The 18054-nt window shown below is 46.3% G+C and overlaps 1 protein-coding gene across 1 annotated transcript in view; it reads right to left on the minus strand.

Moving 5' to 3' along the window:
• The window catches only part of SFMBT2 (Scm like with four mbt domains 2), a 122590-nt gene extending 109870 nt beyond the window's left edge, over positions 1 to 12720 (minus strand). Inside the window, 1 exon segment of the mRNA XM_032688517.1 lies at positions 12608 to 12720. The gene's annotated coding sequence lies outside the window, so the exon portion shown is untranslated.
• Positions 12721 to 18054: the final 5334 nt, after the last annotated feature.

Genomic DNA, 18054 nt, shown 5'->3' on the forward strand with positions numbered 1-18054 from the left:
ATCATAACAGCAATAATAATAATAATAACAACAGAGAAGATTATAAGGTAATAAACAGCATCCACAGGCTTCACATCCCAAAGTTCACTCCTGCTCCCAGTACCACCAATAGAGAGAAAAGGACCAGCCCACAGGGTGGTTCAACCTTTGCCAAAAAAAAAGGCAGGAAATGTCAACTCAACTACCCTCCAGCAAGTCCAGCCCTTGGCTTACAACTTTTTGGTGGCTAACACTGTGTGGGATGTATCTCCTGCTCCACAAATATTCAAACTTCCAAAGGGGAAGATTTCTGATAATGAAACAGAAGAAACATAGAAGAGAAAATACTTGGGAGCAACTGGAATAACTCTAGAAAATGAAATGCAGCAAGTAAAATGCAAATGTCCTAGTGAAACAGTGCTGGCTGCAACTGTTTATTGAATGAAGATGGACCCAAAGTAACTGTATCAGTTAGTAACATGCAGGGTGGCAAATACTAACTCATTTTAAATTGGTTTATGTTGGCAGAGGAGATTCTTCCAGAAGTAATGACCCTAGTAATCACAAAGTGGAATAAAAACACACAAAAATGAAAAATTATATGAGAAAGGGCATACAGGCTTACCAGATCTTACATCAGACACCAGACTAAATGAGAACTGTATTTCTAGCTACAGTAAGCCACCAGACAAGCAATACCCCGGGATACACCTTTAGGAGTAGATTAAAAAGAACTCTAAAGTGAGCTTTTCAGTAAAAACTCTCTGAGATGGCGATAAATTATGAGGTGTCAGAGCAGGACTGAAAAAGAGAAACCAAGAGCTGGGATTATGGGCACAGAGGGAGCCAGCTATTCAGACAAGATATGCTAAAGCAAAGGCAGAGAGTAGGGAAGGTGTGTGCCCAGAATATCCTATGTGGAAGACTAGTCCTGCTTATTAGTGGATGCCTCCAAGACCTGCATGGCAGAGAGGACTGTGATGGCAGCACCAGCGTCAAATGCTCGACAAGAAGTGTGACTAAAAGTAGGAAAAAAGTTTACTGCCCAAGCCAGGCAAAGCAGGAGTAATAAGACTGTAAAAATATTATGGGATTTTTTCAACTTTTACTACTCTGGAGGCATATTCTAGAAGACTGGATATGGTGGTTATAAAACAGAAAGAAGGAGAGTGTTCTGTCCTAGATTTTTCATTCCCAGTTTTTAAGGCCGTTCCAATGACAATTTTAAAGAAGAAATGCACGTATGTGAGCAGTTATAGGAGGAACTGAAAAAGATGAGAAGCATGTCAAGTCTAAGTGTGATATCCATTAACTGGACCATGGTGGGACTGTCTGCTGGAGAGATCACAATTGCAATCAAACCGTGGGTGTGCACAAAGCATCCCTGGTGGAAGCAAATTACCAAGGCAGGTGATACAATCCCTCCATCAGCAACTTGTGTTCCCCACCCCAAAGGAACCTGCTAAGGAAAGTTAAAAAAATTTTTAAAAATTGAGATCATAAATCAGCTCACAGCAATATGGTTGTTGGTCTCTTCATAAAGTGCTCAGTATACTTTGAGCACTCCACAAATAATAATCATCCCTTCCCCACTGCAATGACCACCACAGCACTTTATCTTTATTCTTTGTTGACATGAGACTTGCTAATGAATTAAGTGTATTATATACTACGAACATTTTGAGTGCAGCTAACCTCAGAACATACACATCACTCATCCCCAGTGTATATTAAGTTTCAATTAACTATGAAACTCAAAGCAATCAGTTTACTGAAAGTCAAAAAAACGTTTCTCCTGTGGTAGAGAATACTTCTGTAAACATCATTAATAATAAATTAGTTAAGTATCAGGATTTTACATCAAGCTTGTTAAATGGGAGAGGAGGGGAAGTGTCAGCTTAAGCTAAACCTTGGGTGGACTCAGCTGCTTTCATTTTTGCCTAGGAACAGACAATGATGGAAGGTAACTTGGCTCTACTAAAAAAATTCAAAGAACAGAAAGAGAGAGATCAATTTAAACACAACAAATCCATCATTTTAAAGAGAACTCAAGGGTAACCATATAAATACCAGGAAGAAACATAAGCCTCTTGGTATTGTAGTTGAATCTTGTGACGCTCCTGTGATGCTGATAAAACAAAGTTATGAGCTGATAAAACGCTGAAGGTGTCCAATCAGACAACAACAGTATTTGCTTTTTCTTATGCAGTCAAGCCCCAGATCTGCCACCAGACCTGGGCAGATGAGAGGGGCTCATTCCTCTGGATCAGGGAATTTCCCCTGATCAGAAATGGAAAATGGATGGGAAAATCAGCAGGAACCTGCCCAAGGTGTCTGCAGAACGACTGGGATCCACCCTCGGTGGCCACATCTGGGGCTGGGTTTGAACCCACTTCAATTAAAAGGGGGAAATGAAGAATCTCTTAGGCAGATTCAGCAACATCATCAACATTTTTGCTTTTTAACTCTATTTTAATCTATTTTTTGCTTAAGTTATGGAAAACTTACTGGTTTTAAAATGTCATATTGAGAGCACCCGCATCCCAAGAAAACTGGATCTTTCAGAGGCTATAGCTTGGCTTCTTATTTTGGGAATAACTAGTTTACTAGTTATGGTAGGAGAGCACTTTAGGATTTTCCCAATACTATGTGACAACAAAACCAAACTCTTATGCAAACACAAGCTTCAAAATAGCTCTGAGCTTTGGTGTTGATATAACTAACTAGCAAAGAAAGCTGACATAGGGTATTAATTTTTCACTTCTTATTAATTGCTGCTAATTAACACTTCAAACAGAGTCCCCAGCCATACTTTTAACAGTAGCACACTGGCTGGCCTGCAATCATCAACATTACACAGCTGTACAGCACACACCACTGTACTCCAATTCCTCTGTCAGTCTGAAGTCCACTGGCAAACCAGTCTGTCCACTGGAAACCAAAGGAAGGACCACAAGCCACATTGCCAGCCTGTAAACCAGGGGATGGGAAACAATACCAAAAGAGGCTCAAGGTGACATTACACCAGGCAGGAGCACAAAGCAAAATACTATGAAATGCATTTGAAAGAGCAGGGAGGGGGGGGAAATCCCTGGTTTCAGATCCCTTGTTCATTGTTTCTGCACAGTGGTGGTTCAAACCGATCCGATTCTTCCCCCACGCAGCTCCCATTCCCTTGGCATTTAATTCAGATCCAGGCTCTTAAATCACAGGCAGAAAAAGGCAGCCAATATAATAAAGAATCTCTTTTATTTCCTTCTTCCCACGGCTGTCAGTCTCAGCCCTGCCTTTATCTCCAACGCGCTGCCTTGTCATTGTATCAATATTGGCTCTTTGTACGAGCGCCAGCCTTGGCTTCCTCACACCATTTCACATTTCTCATCTCCTCTCGACTCCATCCTGGTTTTCCTTCCTTTGGAAGGTCCCCTACCCACACACAAATCCTTCCTTAAAGTTATTCCTGAAAAACTTACTATCTCCCTCCAACGTATGCTTGGTTAATTGGGATCGACCTACAAAAGGCAGGCAGCTGGAACAGAGGATGCAAAAAAGATCCTGCAGCTTTGAAACCTCCTGCCCAGATAGTGCAGTGTAATGCTGAGTCCTGAATGGTGGAGAAGCAGAAATCCCATTGCCTCCTCCAAAATTTAGTAACATTCCTTGACTTGAGATGGTCCCACCTCTCAGTATGGAGCCACTTGACGAGTGCAGAAGGGCTGCAGTATCATAGGGCTGCAGAATCACAGAAGGCTTTGGGTTAGAAGGGACTCAGAAGGATCACCAAGTCCAACTGCTGGCCCTGCACAAGACAACCCCCAAAATCACACCAAGTGCCCAGAGTGTTGTCCAAATGCTTCTTTAACTCTGTCAGGCTTTGGGCCATGACCACCTCCCCGGGGAGCCTGTTCCAGTGCCTAGCCACTCTCTGGGTAAGGAACTTTCTCCTAATATCCAACCTAAACATGCCCTGACACAGATTTACACCATTCCCCTGGAAGTCAGGGAACAGTAAGGGCTGCCAGCACAACCCTGTGTCCTTGGTGAAGAGCCCCTGCCAGGGATGTGGCTGGTGGGAGGGTGGGTCCATGAGCAGCTCAGGGCTTACTGCATTTCTGGAGGTTGACCCTGGTTACATAATCGGGTTTTTTCCAGCCCAGTTGGAGGGAAGCTGAACACGGGGTGGCCCCAGCAGACTTTCTTGTTGAATGCATTTGCTGATTCCACCCAAAGGGAGGCCCTACCATGAGCACTTTCATGTAGCCTTTACCATCTTCAAGATTTTGCAGGACCGTGAGTAAAAACATCACTGCAAAGCAGTCAAGGAATCCAGCTGTTCCCTCTTCCATCCTACTTCCAGAACACACCTTTTTTTTATGCCACCCACCTGACCAAGTGGTAAAATGGGGACCCCTAGGCCTGGAGCAGATGAAGCAATTGCCAAGGTAGGACACAGGTGATGCTGGACCAGGTCTTGACTTCATTGTCGACTTCACCTTGGGCATTTTCCAGAAAGTCCCAATGAAACAGCACTACAAGCAACGTGGAGCAGGGTGAAGGGGGACTCAACCCTGTGGGACACAATCTAGGATGCACTGCTAGTGGCAGCCTGCCACAACATTCACACCCCTGAGCATCTGCACAATGCAATGGAGGCTCATTCAAAAGGGCTATTGAACACATCAACTAAGTTTTACCTCCTAGAAAAAGGGCCTGTCTCTCCTCTCAGACAAAGCACCAGTTGGAAACCTTTTAAGGACTGTTTCTTCCAAATTCCTGGGTTTTTTTTTCCATTATTTATTTGAGAGCATCCCTTGCCAAATGTTTTCAATTATATCAAGTGACAATTTCTCTTTCATATTGAAGACCCCACAGGATTTTATTAAGGGAAATTTACTGCTTTGAACAGCTCTGTGTTGTACTCTGGGGTGGAAGAAACAAATCCCATATAATCTGTAGAACTAGGAATGTTCACAATATTCAAACATATAAAAACCAGCTGAATGAGGAAAGAGTATAATCTGTTTTCCACCTTCTTCATGGATCGAAGAGGGTAACTTAGGTTTAAACTGCAGTGGGGTGGGACATTTGATCTGGGCATAGGAAGAAGTCAGTGATCATGAATCTGATGAAGAAGTGGGATAGATTGTTGGAAGGCCACAGAGTCTTGCTTTTTGGAGGGGTTAGGATGCTGATCTGTCCAGAAACAGATCTTGGTACAGTCAGTTGTGCCCTGGGGTAAGAGGTGGTCTGTACAAGCCATGGAGGTCCCTTCTAGTCCTCCTACTCCAGCCACTCAGCAGCATTTCTGCAGCAGCACAGAAAATAAATGGCTAAGCCTGGAGGGAAAACATGAAGAAACAGGAAACTAGGGAACCACCAGAGCAGGGATGGTCTGGATTGTCCACCTCAAAGCCAAAAGGGACAGAAACCAAACTTTTCTGAAGATGAGTGGTGGAGAAAGGATATATGCAAGGTGGTGACAGCCCTCGTAACTCAGCTGGTCCTTGTTCTCCTCTCATCCTGCTCTGGTGCCAAATGCCTCATACTTTTCATGCCAACAGAGACAAACCCACTTCACAAAGTAATTTTCTCATCCTCCCTACCTGGCACACTCCAGAGCTCAGGATACACACAGAGATAAATGGCAGTAAGATAACAGAAAGTAAAATAAACCTAATTAGAGACTCTTAACTTGTTTACAGCAAAAAGCCCTGCAGTATTAAGAAAAGAAATAAGAGAGATGACAGGCAGACACACAGACTTGGGTACACATCCCGCTCTTGGCTGTCTTATGCACAAATATGGACCAGGACCTAGAGATGGACTTAACATAAAAACCTGCCGCACTGAGGGCTACATCAAACCTCTGAATGAAGGGCAATTTTTCATTAAATTTTCCTTCTTGTGAGTGAGCTGGATGTTTTAACCATGGAGAAGAAGGCATTACTGCTCCATCTGTATCCTGCCTTCTCCCCTGTGAACCCCAGACACCCCCACACCTTCAGCATTCCACAAAGCACACGTATCAAGGAGAGGGAGGTCATCACATACTAATCCTTCCTGTTTCCAGCTGTTCTGTCACCTACTAGGTGGCTGCCACCTTCTCCACGACTCAACAGGCAGTTTCCATGAGGTTGACCCCATTTTGGTAGAGCATTTCTACTCATTTTAAGTACCCAACACACACAAACTACTTGGGAATAAGGCATATTTAAGATTAGGCATCTTCTGTAGCTCTCAGCTGAATCAGGGACACGAAGAAGGTTGGGTCAATGTCCCCAGTGCCCTTTACAGTAGGAAAAAGAACTGCAGGAAAGAAGCACAGCAACCACCTGCAACATCCTAGTCTTCTCCCACCTCTGTGTTTGAAACCCAGCTGAACTCAGGAAGCCTTTTAGATGGGTAGCTTGAAGACAAACAGCTGCTTATCATCCTGAGACATCTCATCTTGTTAGGTAAAGCCACAGAATCATAGAATGGTTTGAGTTGGAAGGGACCTTAAAAATCATCTTGTTCCAACTCCCATCATTTGATGCTTATCACCTCAAAACACCAGCCACATGGATCAAATCAATCAGTCAGACCCCTGAGTGGGACCAATCAGCCAAATGATAGAACTCACCCAGCAGGAAACACAAAACACTGTTTTCATGGACTTAATTTAGAGCCCAATTCAAAAGTCCCTCATCAGTCAAAATTCCTGTTGTCCAGGGCAATCAGTTCCGCCTTCTATGTCTCTGCAGCAGTCACAGCCATTTTCAAAAAAAAAACCAAAACCACAAGATGCAAACCAGAATCCAGCAAACATCTGCCATCTGATTCCAACACTTCTTATGAAAAATGACATTTCAGGTCTTGGCAGTGTTTGGTTCACTGAAACAGCACAGTTGATCAGCACTTGGGCTTAGTCCTACACATGCTCACATCCCTGTCAGTGCTTTACATCCAGAGGCAGCTTCACTGAGGGACAGGATTTGTCAAAAAAAAAAAAAAGGAGAACCAGCCCTCACAGCCATCCCCAGCCACTCACAGCAGGAAGAGGAGGACTATTCTTTCTGCCAAGCACGTAAGGGTAGCCAGCAGACCCCTGACAAGGTCTATCCAGAACCAAATTCCACAAGACAAGACATTTTAACTCAAGAGCCCTACAAGTCATATTTACAGGGCTAACTCTGCCCAGTTTCTCTGAGAAAAAACAAACGTGAACTGCTCCAGGACATCCAGGTTTAATTCCCCATCATCACCCATCCAACAGAGCATCTTGGAGTCTGGTCTGACACCTGCACTGAGCTCCCACCCTGGACCTTGCTCAAAACATCTTCCAAGAAACAGTTAATTATTACTTTTTCCTGTCCTTTCTTTAAAGTGGTATTTTTAATGCACTCAGGAAAGCTATTGCTTTCCACACAGAGGTCTCCACAGGAACTTATGGCCCCTTAGACTCTAAGGATCTTCAACCTGTGGTTGCCTTGTCAGATCTCCCACACTGCAGGGGCAAGGATAATGTCACCTCCTGGACTTTAGTGGAGGGAATTCACCTTCCTTGCCAAGCCAATAAATGCAGCACTTTCTAATAACTTATATTCAAATTGGGTCTCAGGACTTTACCCGGGAAAATAGGACTCCCTTGCACAAGTCACCCAGTGATGCTAAGAGCATTAATCATGAAAGCAAGAATCATGAGTGAGAGTAAAAATAGCAAAGATTCTGCACATACCTTTTTTCAAGCCTCACACCTACTCAGAATTGATCTCTTGGTCAGCTCTCAGGAACTGCCTGGGGTGGGTTTTTTCTTTCTTTTTATTACTATTTAATTTTAGAACAACGCTTCTGATTCATAAAAAATGGGAGTAACTGTGAACACATTTTCCAAATCAGCTTTCCCAAGAATGCTTTGTTTAGGTCTTGCAAAAGGCCAACCTCAAAATAAACTTTTTCAGGAGTTTTTTAAATGCCAGTGATGGAGTCTTTGCTCTTATTTCTGTATTTTCCTATTTTGCAGCTCAAACCTTTTTAATCACTGTAGTAGTCATACCCTAGACAAAGAAAATGCAGGAAAGAGGAATCTTTTGGCAAAAAAAAAAACAAACCCACAGGATGGATCTGACTGGTTTCATCAGGATCTGTCATGCAAAGATCAACAGTTTCACATGATGAGTTTCAAATACTGAAAAGGTACCATTGGCTACTCTAATCCTAAAAAAAACCCCACCCTGCTATCAGGGACCACATGTTACAATGATAGAACAAACTCATATTTACAAGTGGCATCACTATTATCAATAGCAAAATCATTCAATTTTCAGCACTGAGGACCCTGCTGCACCAGCTGATACACTCTGTGCCAATATTCATAATAATAAAATACTTCTGACACCTTCAGGTCATCTAAAACATGGGGCCTGTGGTCACCACATTAGTTTTTCTCTGTGAACCCTCAGAAACTCACCTCTGTCTGCTCTGCTTCAAGTTTTGGCTACTTGTCTCACGTTCTGAAGCTTTCCACAACTCCTTTACTTTGTCACTTGGACACAGCCAGGGACCAGCCACCTCCTTCAACCACCACCACCCTTGCAAATCTCCTCAGATTCCCTCCATGCCCTCACCCCACACTAACATGAGTTTAGCCAGCAAAAGGTCCTTGAGGAAGCACAGAATGGTTTGGGTTGGAAGGGACCTTAAGGATCATCTCACGCCACCCCCTGCCATGGGACACCTTCCACTAGCCCAGGTTGCTCCAAGCCCCGTCCAACCTGGCCTTGAACACTTCCAGGGATCCAGGGGCAGCCACAGCTTCTCTGGGTAACCTGTGCCAGGGCCTCCCCACCCTCACATTCTAGAAATTCTTTCTAATATCTGCTGAAGAAACAAGGTAGCACCTTGTCTACCATGTCCTGTCAGCAAGATAAAGTCACGTCCCCTCACTGACGTTCTCATATCAGGTCAGCATCCCATGGCTCTGAAAGGCCAGAAACAGTGATTCAAAATACATGTATGTCTTTCATGGGCCACAGCTCAGCACAGCACAAGCCAAGGGTGGGGGAAAAGCATCCTCAGCCTGAAGAGTTGATGCTTGTGGTGTTTATTTTATTTCTAGTAACACCACCATAAAGTTTTAATAAATACTTCATTAAAACATCAACTGCCTGTCCAGCCAGTCAATTATCACTCATAATCACAGCTATATAACTATACACTGTCTTCTACAGATGTTCCTACATCTGTGCAAAACACACTCTCCACCTCTGCCACATGTAACATCTGTTGAATATTTGTAAATGTTTTCTCAATATATAAATGAAATTATACCATCTTGCTTATAATGTATTTTCTGTCCCACTACACTGTGCACTCCTTAAATCATTCAAAAGGTATTTCCTTGCTGTTTATAGTGTACTGGTCTCTCGATAGCTCTTGGCTGTATCTATTTAAATGGCTTTTAGATTTTCACTTAGTTACAGATTACACCGAGCCTCCATCTTATCACAGGAGTTATTAGGACCTAATCCTTTATAAGCACTGAATTTATTAGACTTGTGAGAATATTTTCTTCCCTTTCATAAATAATCTGTTGGAGAGAGGGGGGGGAAAAAAGGAGGAAAAAAAAGCCATTTGCATCCCTGCTCACCCAGGTAACAGTCCCAACCCCAGAGAGAAAACTTGCCTCACCTCCTTTTCCTTTGCCACTACCAAAGGAAATCAAATTTGTTTTTACCTAAAGGCTTCTAGGGAGGGAAAACAAACTGCACTAAATCCTGGCCAGCACCCATCTGCTACTGCAGGAAGAAACTCCTCGGAGGAGGTTTGCCTGGTACAACCAGAGCTAACCCTATTGCACCTCACTGGTGCTGAAGGAGGAGTCTGCTTGGGGTCCATGCAGCAACAGAACCTCCCTCTCCTTGAGGGAAATGGGAGCAAGGTGGTCCCATAAATACAGTCCCTTTGGCTTGTGTGGCTGTCCCATGGCAAAGAGACAAGAGTGGGGGGATAGGGGGTCACCCCACCCGGGGTTGGGTGTCAGCTGCAGAGCCTCAGACAGGCAACGCTGACACAAAGCAAGGTGCTCCAATCAGAGAGGGCAGTTTGCAAGGGAAGAGCCATTTCAAGCTGCTTCTTCCATTATTAAGTAGGTCCCTCCAAGGCACAGGGGAAAAAGGTGAACTGGGGGAAGAGGGATGAGACCCCAGGTACAGAGGGATCTCCAGAGACCTTTGCAAACTCCCTCCAACCCCACATTCCCATCACGCAACCAGGTGAAGCTGCTTCTCTGCTCAGACACCAGGTCACTGCTACACGACTTTCTTCCCCAGAACACCAGGGGCACAGACTGATTTTAAAAACAAACTTGTCCTGTCCAAGGGGCAGCAGATTTGGGGATGGAGAGACGCATGATATGGGGGCAGAGCCGGGACGTACCTTCCCATTTTGCTCCATCCCTTCCCACCCCACAGAAAACCCCACGGGCTGACACCACTCCACTGCAGCTCTTGGATTTTGCCACCCAAGTCCCACCAGTCTGACAGCTGCCTTCCAAGCCCCTCTGCTTGTAATAAATGCTGTTTTCTGCTATTTTGATAAGAAATCACAATTTTCCCTAGGTCTGCTCCTCTGCCCCCTCCCCACCACATCCTGCAATGGGAGTTCCCTGAGCCGCTAGCTTGGTCCTGGGAGGGGCTGGAGAAAGGAGGGGGAAAATGGGTGGGAAGATGGATCAGAGCCCTTTTAGAATGGGAAACCTCACCCTGAGGTTTGCAAAGAGTATCTCCAAGCGCTCCTGCTAAACGAAATCATGGTGGGGAGCATCTGCAAGAGGCACAGGGAACTGGGCTGGCAGATCAGCTCTTCCCCCGCTCCAGGATCCTCCCTGGTTCCTCCACCCCTCCCCGGGCACTGACAGCCTGCGATGCCGGGAGCATCCCATCGCCTCCCGTGCCACAAAACATCGAGGCTCCAAAGTTAACACCTCACAACCACGGTGAAACAACTCCGGAACACCAGCAACGAAGTGCTCCCTGCACGGGAACAGGGGAGTTTCTCCTGCCTCTGAGGCAGCCTTCGCTCCTACACTCCCTCGGAAAACACATTTGGAAAAGGCAGCCGGGGAAGGGCACAAACTCCCCGAAAACTCCTCGCACGCTCATTCTCTTGTTTTGCCAAAGCTGCGATTCGCCTCCCTCGCTGCGGGCTTTTAAGCGTCTCTCTGCAAAAGCGACGCTGGTTGCACTGCTAAAGTCACTTGTCTGCAGCCCAAATTTCCGTGCAGAGCAATTCCACAGTGCTTCTGCTGAACAACAGCAAAAAAACCCACCCCAGACATCCCCAGCTGACTGCGCCCAGGAAGGCTTGACAGCTCCAACAGGACATCTCATCCCACGACACTGTCTACTGTTAATGCAAAATAAATCAGCGCTCTGCCTCCCGGCATTTTTTTTTTCTTTCTTTCTCATGGAACGTCTGCAATTTTGGCATTCAAAGGCAAATCGGCCGCGCTCCCAACTCCGCAGGTCCCTTCCCGGCACACACAAATGCCCGGTACTTTTCCCACCACCGAGTCCTGCGGGGGGGAGGACCCCGAGGATGGATCCCATCCTCATCCCTCCGCATCAATCCACCAGCGCACCTCTCCGAGCAACAAAAGAGAGTTGAACCCAACGTGTGGCACCTCGCCTTCCCTCTTTTCCTCCTCTCAAAATGTTTATTTTCAGTTTTTAAAGACACCTTACTTAACCCGCCATGTTGAGAACAAGCTTTATAAATATTCATTTACCGCAGTTCGGAAGCGCTACGGGAAAATACGTCTAGATCAGAGCTGCATATTTTGGCAGAGCTGATCGCTTTCTTCTCTTTTCTCTCTTACATTTTTTTCCTTCCCTCTCGCCTTTTGTAGCGGCTTTTTTTTTTTTTGTCCCCTTTCCCCCGCAGATTCAGAAGAAACCCACCCGCACACCCCAAATAACTCTTTCCGCGATGTGCGTGAGCGTTGTAAATTTTAAAGGAGGTCGCGCAAGCGTTTGTCAGGAGAGCAGAAAAACGATGGGTATTACTTTAAAAAAAAATTTTAAAAATTAAAATTAAAATAAAAAATAAGAAAAGGTGGGAAAAAGGAAGAGGACAGGAAAAAAAGGGGGGAAAGAAGAAGAAGGATAAAGAAAAAGGGGGGAAAGGGAAAAAAAGAAAAGGGGGGGGGGAAGAAATGAGAGCATCTAAAACGCGATCCGACGAGGTAAAAAGAACCCCCTGCACGCTCGTGGTGAATCTCACAGGCACCGCAGCCCCGCCCGTGATCCCCCCGTCGTCCCCAGCCCGGGGAGCGGCTCCGAGCGCCGGTCCCGGCCGGGGGCTCAGCCCCAGCCGCCCGCCAACACTTCCCAACAACTCCACCGCGCTCTTCCCCTTTGGAAAAGATGGGGGGAAAAAAAAAAAATACCTACACCCATCTCCCACGTTCGAAAAAAAAAAAAAAGAAAATAATACTTTTAATACATTTTTGAGAGAGCGAAAGAGACTCCCTCCACCCAAAGCGCTGCAAAACCCGACAAATAAAATAAAGGGAAACGCCAGCCGGGAGGGTTTGGGAAAGGGGTGGCGGGGGGGGGGGGGGGGGAGAATGCAGATGGCGGTGCCTTACCTGTGCGAGTTTGGGTTATTTTGGGGTGTTTTTCCCCGCGGCCAGCCCCCCGCGGAGCGATGCGCGGAGCAGCGCGGAGCGGAGCACGCCCGTCCCTATCCCCGTCCCCGTCCCTGCGCCCGCACCCGCGGCACACTCATTCCAATATGGCATCCGCGCAGTGCGCATGCCTGCCGCTCTTTTTAGGGCTTTTTTTTTTTTATATATATATTTAGCAGCCAACTCCTCCGGTGACCCTTTTCAGCAGTTTCAAGAAAAGGAATTAAGAAAACCCACGAAAAGCATCACACACGCATCCCAACACCATCACACACACACCCCCCCCCCTTCCCCAGCGGCTGCGCCCCCGCGGTGCCTCCGCGCCCCCCCCACCCCACCCCGAGCCGCGCCTCCGGCAGGGACATGGAGCAATTAGCCGGGGGAGGGATGGAATCCACGCGTGGAGGGACGAAATCCACGCACGGGGTTGATGGATTGATGCCGCGGTTCGGCCGCGCTCCGCGGTGCGGGGCAGCGCGCAGCGGGGACGCGGGCTGGCCGCCCGCGCCTTAAATGCCATAAAATGCCATAAAATACCATACAGCCTGTAATACCGGAGCTCTGTCTCCGAGCTTCCCCTCCCCGCCGCCTTTTATTTCGCTTTTCCTCCTTATTTCGCGTCGCGAAGAAACTTCCAGGGAGGGAGATGGGGAAAGAAAGATGAGGAAAGAGGGAAAGAGAAAAATGCGCCGCATCCCTCAACCCGCCCGTTCCCTCTGTTCCGCCGGGTTCCGGCATTACCTGTTTTGTTCCCCGCTGCAGAAAATAAATAAAATATGTAAAGAAAAGCAGGCGAAGGCACAAGGCAGGATGTAAAATCAACTGGTGGGCACCCTCAGCCCTCCCGGCGCGCAGGGACACGCACAACTTTCCCTCCTTTGCTCCTCAGGTTATTTCTTTAGGGTTATTTGGTGTTTTTTTTCTTTCTTCAGCGGTTGCAGGGGATTCGCGGCAGAATCGCGCTGCACGTCGGTGTGTGCGGTTGTGCTGGCGTGGGGGAGTTTGCACGTACAGACACACTGCGGGATTTTTCTGGTTATTTATATTTTTTCCCCCCTTTCGAGAAAATCATCCCCGCTGCAGAGCTGGAAAATCATGCCAGAGACCATTGCCCATGCCCCCCGCCCCGGTTGTTCCCGCTCCTGGGGATGCCAGAAAATCCCCAGGGGTGGGTGGGAGGGGGATAAACCCCTCTCTGCAGCCGGGGTTACTCGGGATGCTCCGACCGGCGGTACCCGGCAGATCCCGGAGCTTCCCCTACCCCGCTTTGCTCAGCAGCGGGGCTGGGGGTGTATTTTGCAGGGTTTTTGCTCTCTTTCTTGCAGCCTTGCTCAGAGGGTGCGTGATGCGAATTGAAGGGGGTTTTTGGAGCCCCGGCTCCCGTCTCCCCTCAGGCAGGCGAGGGCCTCGCCCCTGGTAGGATTGAGGATGCGAGTGGATGCATTTGGAGCATCCTCTGGGATGCTGGTGCAGGGCTGGTGCGGGGCACACACATTCAACAGGTCTGGAGGAGATCGGAAGGAAGGGACATTAACCAGTCCTGGGCTTTGTCCTTTCCACGGTGAAACTAACCCCAAACGCTGCTGTGTCCATCCCCACACCCAGGCGGCCAAATTTACATCTCACTGCCCGGGCTCAGATGCAAGTGGCTGACTCCACTTGCGTTTCTCCTGTCGCTTCTGAGCTGAGGTTTGAAGCTTCCAGGTTGATTTTGTGAGCATCCCTTGTTGCAGGAGCAGAGGAGTGCTGCAGGGAGGGTGTTCTCACACTTTAGGACACAGCAGAGAGGTGGCACTGATTTCCCATAGGTGACCCCACCTACTCTCTGCCCCACTGCAAACACCAGCACTCTTTTCACTGGTTCTGGCTGGGGATTCATCACTCAATCTCCCAAAACCCTTTCTCTTCCCCTCTCTCCAACCCCCTTCTCTTCCACCAGCCTTTCACAGACACCCACCCCAGCACACCACAGCAATTTTGTTGTACAAGTGAGGAGTGGAATAAAGATGAAGAAAGATGTGATTTGTTTCTGGGATACATCTGAGGAGAAGATACTGAAAAATGGAGAAAAGAGCAAATATTGCAGACAGTGTTTCTTCACCACAATCCATGTTCTTGCCATTCACATTCCATCTCTGAGAGGCCAAGAACATGGGTTCAGCCTCTCCTGTTCCACCAGATTTCCTGGAAAACATACAAATCAAGCATTTTTCAGGCTTTAGGCTGGATGGGATTTCAAAACAGCAAAGGAACACTGTCAGAACTTCAAAGTAAGACAAAAAACCCAACAGATGCCAGGAGAACATTGAAGTCCCGTTTCTCCAGATGATTGTGGAAGTGGGTGACATTTTCAGCATGGTGACATTTCAGAGTTTCAACATACTTTTGAAAGGAAGATGCTCTGCAATCACCATGTCTGTGTTCTCACTCCTTTTGAGCTGCTCTGAATTAGGTTGCACTGAGACTCCTCTCACAGCAGCCTATTTTCATCCAAAGGTGGTGGTGGGTGACACCACCATCATCCAGCTCAGGGACACGGCCACAGTGCCTCTCACAGCATTCCAGGGGTTTCTCCATCTCCTTTCCATTAACATCACATGCCTCTGTGCTTCATTTCCATTCAAGCTTAAGTGCTCTTTTGAGGAGTTTTGGTTCCACTGTCTTCTCTGGAGCTCCTTCTCTGTTCTTGGCCTTGGTTTTCTCTGTCCTGCCCTCTTTTAGTTTTACTTAGAGACTATTTCTGAGACACTGACAGTGCAATTGGCCCTGTATGTAGAGATATAGAAGAAAGCATTCTCCTTGCCCATGTGTCTCCATGACTTCTTGTGATCTAAATTAGCTCTGTAGATGGTGTCCAAAGAGGTGGAATGAAAAATAAATTAATAGTAATTAAAGCTAACGAACAAAATTCCTTTGGAAGTTTTCTAAGTGGCTGCTATCATAAAACTTTCAGATATGAATGAAAAGTGCAGATTTATATCAAATTTGATCTGAAGATGACTCTAACAGCTCCTGTTGGCAGCAAAGACTTTGCATCTTGCTCATAGATGAGAATACAAATTGGTTTAGTGGACAGGAACTGCAGTAATAGCTGAGAGATTTCATTTTAATACTGCCTAAATCACTGGGAAAAAAAGAAAGCACCTCGAGAAATACTGAATTGTCCCTGTGTAGTATCCCAAGATGTAAAATGGATTTAAGCCTTGGCAGAAAAACTACGCTGAGATCGGCTCCAGTTCCAGCCTCAGTGACACTCAGGGATGTATCTTCAACTGATCTAAAGCAAATACCTTAATTTCACTGCTGTACATGCTCCTTAATGCCACATCTGTTGGCAACCACCTGAACTTGTATTTTAAGTTGGGAGAGAAGTTTCACATCTAAATTTTGGTGGGGTTTTTTTGGGTTTTGGGGTTTGTTTGTTTGTTTTTTTATTTAAGTACTTTTATGCAAATTGCACTGATAGAAGAAGATTTACCTGAGCACCAAGTACCCAAGTTGTGATGATCATCCGTCTGCTCTTGTCTCTGATGATCACTCCCAAAGGATTTGTTCACATCCCAAGTTTTCCATAGCTGAACACAAGAAACATGTTCAACCCAGAGAAATTCAGGCAGCCCCATTACTTTATATCAGAAATCAACAGTTCCTGTTTTCCAGGATGAGATTATCAAGACACAAAATATCTCCCATTTTCTAGGCTGTTGCTTTCAGTAGGTTCAAGTTTTTGGAGGGCAGATGGGGAGGTAAAAAGATCCCCTACACAGAGAGGCACAAATACACTAGAGATTATGGCATTAACACTCTTAATTCCTCTCTTTTCCCATGGCTTGGGAAGATAAATACTCTGGGAGTCATTATGGGATATGTAGATGGTTGTGCATTTGGGTATCCATTTCTGGTCCAAATTTAGCCAGGTTCCTGAAGGACTCAGACCATCCCACAGGCTTAACATGGAGCTAAGATGAAGTCTGTGTTCATAAACACGAGTAAATGGCAGGTAGTGCAAATGATGGGATCTGAGCCAACCTTTCTATAGGTAAAATAGCAAAACTCAGGCTCTGGACTTTCATCTGTGATAAACACTATCAGACAGGGCAAAAGTTATTTGGTGGCAGCCAGGTTTATACCCAAAGGATATGGTTATCTCCACTTTGGGAGATATTTGCCTGCTTTTGGGATGCTCCCATCGAGTTGCTCTGCAATGAAAAAGGGGCAAGACTGTGCAGCTGACACTGTTGAATTATTTGGGGATGGTTAGAGGTGTCCAACCTGAGTGAGATGAAGGATGAAGAGTGTCTAACAGGAGCTTGATGTCAGAAAGGAGACCAACAGGACAAGTACAGCTCCTATTAGTTCCTTTGTCACAGAAATCTCTTCTGTCTGGGGCTGCTCCTGAGTTCAGGGTGCAGCTACTCTGCATTTTTCCCCTCCACTCAAACAAACCGTGGCCTTCAGCTTCTAAGTTTTACAGTTTTCAAACCACCTTATCACAATCTTTACAGGAGGTAAGAACACCACCAAGCCCTTAATTCATGGCAGTTTGTGGGCCACGGCTATCACTTACTTACACCTTTGTCTTCATTTTATCCATCAGCCCTAATTCAGGGAGAAGTTGGTTCCTGGAAGCTGGTATTAGGACGCTGGAAGACTAGTTTCACAGTGCCATCTCCTGGAGATCAGATTTAGGCTGCATTTCGAAGACACCCTTTTTTGTCTGATGTTCCAGCGCTTTGAAGGCAGGTGTTTAAGGCATGATCTGAAGGAGAGATTAGCATAAGTGAAGTTAATCCAAAATTTAAGCTCCCTCTTTATGCTTCAGAGTAAGACCCCTTCTTCTTAAACGCTGTGAACAGCAAAGGGATTGCTGGCTTGGGATTTAGTAACGCTCACTGGGTTATAGGCTCACAAGGTTTAGACCTCTTGGCACCACCAGCCCTGTGTGCAGTGATTGCAAAGGTAAAAAGCTGGTCCCTGGCTGTACCCCTTCTCCTGAAGCAACTCAAGGAATACCAGGGCAAAGGGATCATCCACTCTCAGGGCCAGGCATCCCCACAGCCTCCAGCAGCAGCTGCCCTGCAGAGCCCTGCCCAGGACACATACACCACCTGTAGAGCCACCCATCAATTCCACAGCCCAAAGCAGTTTAATTACCAAATTTTATTTATTTTTGCTGCCTGTTGATCAGAAATCGCTGCATAAGAGTTGTGACTATTCAACAGAGGGGCAATAACTGGCTTTAACATTAAACAATAACTGGAAGAGCTGAGCCAATGCCTCATGCCTGCAGCTCAAGAATGCCCAGAAAGCGTGGTCTCTGTGCTAAACAATACCTCTTCCACCTTAGCAGTAAATGAAAAGGAAGCACATGTTATATCCAATAAATCACAGCGCTGAGGTTCAATACT

Source organism: Chiroxiphia lanceolata, chromosome 5, assembly GCF_009829145.1.
Source record: "Chiroxiphia lanceolata isolate bChiLan1 chromosome 5, bChiLan1.pri, whole genome shotgun sequence".
NCBI lineage: Eukaryota > Metazoa > Chordata > Aves > Passeriformes > Pipridae > Chiroxiphia > Chiroxiphia lanceolata.